General features: G+C 37.6%; 1 protein-coding gene across 1 annotated transcript in view; it reads left to right on the top strand.

The window, feature by feature from the left end:
- hpcal4 (hippocalcin like 4) overlaps positions 1-6,000 on the top strand; it is a 71,535-nt gene that overhangs the window by 31,412 nt on the left and 34,123 nt on the right. The gene's annotated exons all lie outside the window — the stretch shown is intronic.

The following is a 6,000-nucleotide window of genomic DNA, read 5'->3' as shown; positions in this document are numbered from 1 at the left end:
ACGCACACACACCCACACATACACACACACAGACACACACACACACAGACACACAGACACACACACGCACACACACAGACACACACACACACAGACACACACACAGACACACACACACACAGACACACACACAGACACACACACACACACACACACACACACACACACACACACACACACACACACACACACACATATATATCTTGGAAATCCAAAGTTCCAAAGGCCTAATACTGTTCAGTGTATAAAAGGTCATACAATATGTTTGTTTGTATTTCTGTGTTGAAGATGTAAATCATATTTGCTGGTCTGTTGTGTGTATTGAGGAGCAATCAGACACTAATTAATAATAAGCATGATCCATGAAGAAAATGACAGGAAACAAATATTTTTTTCAATCCCATGGATTTATGAAGAATTGAATCATTTTACGGTCGAGAAGTACAAAGCAAATGAAATGGCAAATAAGTCTGACTGCGTTGCTGCTCGTCAAACATAATGCAATTTGGAAGAAAAACACGTGAGTAAACTGAACAAACAGAATAAAAAACTGGAACAATGATTAAATCATATGAAGAATGACAGTAAAATGTTTCAGAGAACCTTAAATTCAATTTTGGGCAAAAAGGTGAAATCTACATTCATTGAATCAGATGATGTTCCTCACAAAACACACTGATAACATACTTTTAATATTTTCTTTCTGACCAGTCATATGGAATACTGTCTAGTCACATGGAATACTGTCCAGTCATATGGAATACTGTCCAGTCATATTTAATACTGTTTAGTCATATGGAATACTGTGTAATCATATGGAATACTGTTCAGTCATATGGAATACTGTTCAGTCATATGGAATACTGTCCAGTCATATGGAATACTGTCCAATCATATGGAATACTGTCCAGTCATATGGAATACTGTTCAGTCATATGGAATACTGTCCAGTCATATGGACTACTGTCCAGTCATATGGAATACTGTTTAGTCATATGGAATACTGACCAGTCATATGGAATACTGACCAGTCATATGGAATACTGTTTAGTCATATGGAATACTGACCAGTCATATGGAATACTGTCTAGTCATATGGAATACTGTTTAGTCATATGGAATACTGACCAGTCATATGGAATACTGTTTAGTCATATGGAATACTGACCAGTCATATGGAATACTGTCTAGTCATATGGAATACTGTTTAGTCATATGGAATACTGACCAGTCATATGGAATACTGTTTAGTCATATGGAATACTGTTTAGTCATATGGAATACTGACCAGTCATATGGAATACTGTTTAGTCATATGGAATACTGTCCAGTCATATGGAATACTGTTTAGTCATATGGAATACTGACCAGTCATATGGAATACTGTTTAGTCATATGGAATACTGTCCAGTCATATGGAATACTGTCTAGTCATATGGACTACTGTCTAGTCATATGGAATACTGTCTAGTCATATGGAATACTGTCCAGTCATATGGAATACTGTCCAGTCATATAGAATACTGTTCAGTCATATGGAATACTGTTTAGTCATATGGAATACTGTCCAGTCATATGGAATACTGTCCAGTCATATAGAATACTGTTCAGTCATATGGAATACTGTCTAGTCATATAGAATACTGTCCAGTCATATGGAATACTGTGTAGTCATATGGAATACTGTCTAGTCATATGGAATACTGTCCAGTCATATGGAATACTGACCAGTCATATGGAATACTGTGTAGTCATATGGAATACTGTGTAGTCATATGGAATACTGTCTAGTCATATAGAATACTGTCCAGTCATATGGAATACTGTCCAGTCATATGGACTACTGTCCAGTCATATGGAATACTGTCCAGTCATATGGAATACTGTTCAGTCATATGGAATACTGTCCAGTCATATGGAATACTGTTTAGTCATATGGAATACTGTTTAGTCATATGGAATACTGTCCAGTCATATGGAATACTGTTTAGTCATATGGAATACTGTTTAGTCATATGGAATACTGACCAGTCATATGGAATACTGACCAGTCATATGGAATACTGTTTAGTCATATGGAATACTGTCCAATCATATGGAATACTGTCCAGTCATATGGAATACTGTTTAGTCATATGGAATACTGTTTAGTCATATGGAATACTGTGTAGTCATATGGAATACTGTGTAATCATATGGAATACTGTCCAATCATATGGAATACTGTCCAGTCATATGGAATACTGTTTAGTCATATGGAATACTGTTTAGTCATATGGAATACTGACCAGTCATATGGAATACTGTTTAGTCATATGGAATACTGACCAGTCATATGGAATACTGACCAGTCATATGGAATACTGTCCAGTCATATGGAATACTGTGTAGTCATATGGAATACTGTGTAGTCATATGGAATACTGTCCAGTCATATGGAATACTGTCCAATCATATGGACTACTGTCCAGTCATATGGAATACTGTTTAGTCATATGGAATACTGTCTAGTCATATGGAATACTGTCTAGTCATATGGAATACTGTCCAGTCATATGGAATACTGTTTAGTCATATGGAATACTGTTCAGTCATATGGAATACTGTCTAGTCATATAGAATACTGTCCAGTCATATGGAATACTGTCCAGTCATATGGACTACTGTCCAGTCATATGGAATACTGTCCAGTCATATGGAATACTGTTCAGTCATATGGAATACTGTCCAGTCATATGGAATACTGTTTAGTCATATGGAATACTGTTTAGTCATATGGAATACTGACCAGTCATATGGAATACTGTCCAGTCATATGGAATACTGTGTAGTCATATGGAATACTGTGTAGTCATATGGAATACTGTCCAATCATATGGAATACTGTCCAGTCATATGGAATACTGTTTAGTCATATGGAATACTGACCAGTCATATGGAATACTGTTTAGTCATATGGAATACTGACCAGTCATATGGAATACTGTTTAGTCATATGGAATACTGACCAGTCATATGGAATACTGTCTAGTCATATGGAATACTGTCCAGTCATATGGAATACTGTCTAGTCATATGGAATACTGTGTAGTCATATGGAATACTGTCCAATCATATGGAATACTGTCCAGTCATATGGAATACTGTCCAGTCATATGGAATACTGTCCAATCATATGGAATACTGTCCAATCATATGGAATACTGTGTAGTCATATGGAATACTGTCCAATCATATGGAATACTGTGTAGTCATATGGAATAATGTGTAGTCATATGGAATACTGTGTAGTCATATGGAATACTGTGTAGTCATATGGAATACTGACCAGTCATATGGAATACTGTCTAGTCATATGGAATACTGTCTAGTCATATGGAATACTGTCCAGTCATATGGAATACTGTCTAGTCATATGGAATACTGTCCAATCATATGGAATACTGTCTAGTCATATGAAATACTGTCCAGTCATATGGAATACTGTCCAGTCATATGGAATACTGTCTAGTAATATGGAATACTGTGTAGTCATATGGAATACTGACCAGTCATATGGAATACTGTCCAATCATATGGAATACTGTCCAATCATATGGAATACTGTGTAGTCATATGGAATACTGTCCAATCATATGGAATACTGTCCAGTCATATGGAATACTGTGTAGTCATATGGAATACTGTGTAGTCATATGGAATACTGTGTAGTCATATGGAATACTGTGTAGTCATATGGAATACTGTGTAGTCATATGGAATACTGACCAGTCATATGGAATACACTGACCAGTCATATGGAATACACTGACCAGTCATATGGAATACTGTCCAGTCATATGGAATACTGTCCAATCATATGGAATACTGTGTAGTCATATGGAATACTGTCCAATCATATGGAATACTGTGTAATCATATGGAATACTGTCCAGTCATATGGAATACTGTGTAATCATATGGAATACTGACCAGTCATATGGAATATTGTGTAGTCATATGGAATACTGACCAGTCACATGGAATACTGTCCAGTCATATGGAATACTGTCCAGTCATATGGAATACTGACCAGTCATATGGAATACTGTCCAGTCATATGGAATACTGTCCATTCATATGGAATACTGACCAGTCATATGGAATAATGTCCAGTCATATGGAATACTGCCCAGTCATATGGAATACTGTCTAGTCATATGGAATACTGTGTAGTCATATGGAATACTGTCCAATCATATGGAATACTGACCAGTCATATGGAATACTGTCAAGTCTTATGGAATACTGTCCAGTCATATGGAATACTGACCAGTCATATGGAATACTGACCAGTCATATGGAATACTGTCCAGTCATATGGACTACTGTTTAGTCATATGGAATACTGTCCAGTCATATGGAATACTGTCCAGTCATATGGAATACTGACCAGTCATATGGAATACTGTCCAGTCATATGGACTACTGTTTAGTCATATGGAATACTGTCCAGTCATATGGAATACTGTCTAGTCATATGGAATACTGTCCAGTCATATGGAATACTGTCCAGTCATATGGAATACACTGACCAGTCATATGGAATAATGTCCAGTCATATGGACTACTGTCCAGTCATATGGAATACTGTCCAGTCATATGGAATACTGTCCAGTCATATGGAATACTGTCCAGTCATATGGAATAGTGTCCAGTCATATGGAATACTGTCCAGTCATATGGAATACTGTCTAGTCATATGGAATACTGTCAAGTCATATGGAATACTTTCAAGTCATATGGAATACTTTCAAGTCATATTGAATACTGTCAAGTCATATGGAATACTGTCAAGTCATATGGAATACTGTCCATTCTTCTGGTCAAGTGCCACAAAGAGGGACATAGGCAAATTACACTTGGCCCAGAATACAGCAGTACAGCTGGCCCTTAAATCTACACAGAGAGCCAACATCTATAACATGCATGTCAAGCTCTCCTGGCTCAAAGTAGCGGAGAGATCGACTGTGTCAACTACTGGTCCTATGTGAGAGGTATTGACATGCTGAATGCACAGAGCTGTCTGTTTAAACTACTAGCACACAGCTCAGATACCCAGGCATACCCCCAAGACATGCCACCAACAAACATGGGGAAAATCACAGTACTACACAGAGCCATGACTACATTCCACAGCAAGTAACTCATGATAGCAGTAAAAATCAGTTTTAAAAAAACGAAGCAAAGATACAACTACACCTTATGGAACAACGCAGACTGTGAAGAGACATGCTAGCACACGTACTCTACACACATGTGTATTAAAATATAATTGTATTGTGGTATTACACGTTCTGTATTGTATACATATACTGTATAGTGGTGTAATAATGTTATATGATTGGCTAACGGGGATCCCTAATGAATACAAAACGCACACCCATTCTGCTGTGTCTGTCCACTGTGTGTTTTTTCCCCAGGCTCTACATGCAGTGTGATCTTAAATTAGAGTGTTTGAACCTCCGCTGTGGTGAACACTTTCTATAGCGATACATCAGGCGCATGTTCTAACAAGAGAGGGAGAGCGAGAGAGCGATAGCCAAAAGCCAAGAAGAAAAATACACTACATTACTTTATGACGACTGAATGCTAAATTAAGGCTGCCAAGCTTGATACAACTTCAATTAGCACTGACGTGTCAAGTGAGAGGTGTCAAAGCCCTTTAGCCCAACAATGGCAGGAGAGTGGAACAGTCTACTCCAACCAAATGGAGAGGCCTTAGAAGCTCCCTCCCGCTGTTCAGAGGTAATTAAAATACAGCACCCTGTGCATGTAAAGAATGATAAGGCAAGAAAAGATCACAAAATGAAGCTCCTTATGGAAAATCAAGAGACACTTTTTGCTGACTATTATAAAAAATGGGAACCTCAACAACCTCATCTTCCACACAGACCATCCCCTGGCATGGCACAGTGCTATATTAGCACACTACCCCTTTGTTAACTTCTTAAGGTATAG

Source organism: Oncorhynchus mykiss, chromosome 18, assembly GCF_057628025.1.
Source record: "Oncorhynchus mykiss isolate SJ-2025 chromosome 18, ASM5762802v1, whole genome shotgun sequence".
In the NCBI taxonomy this organism is placed as follows: Eukaryota; Metazoa; Chordata; class Actinopteri; order Salmoniformes; family Salmonidae; genus Oncorhynchus; species Oncorhynchus mykiss.
Note: the sequence above shows the minus strand (reverse complement) of the source record. Positions and strands in the feature narration are given on the sequence as shown.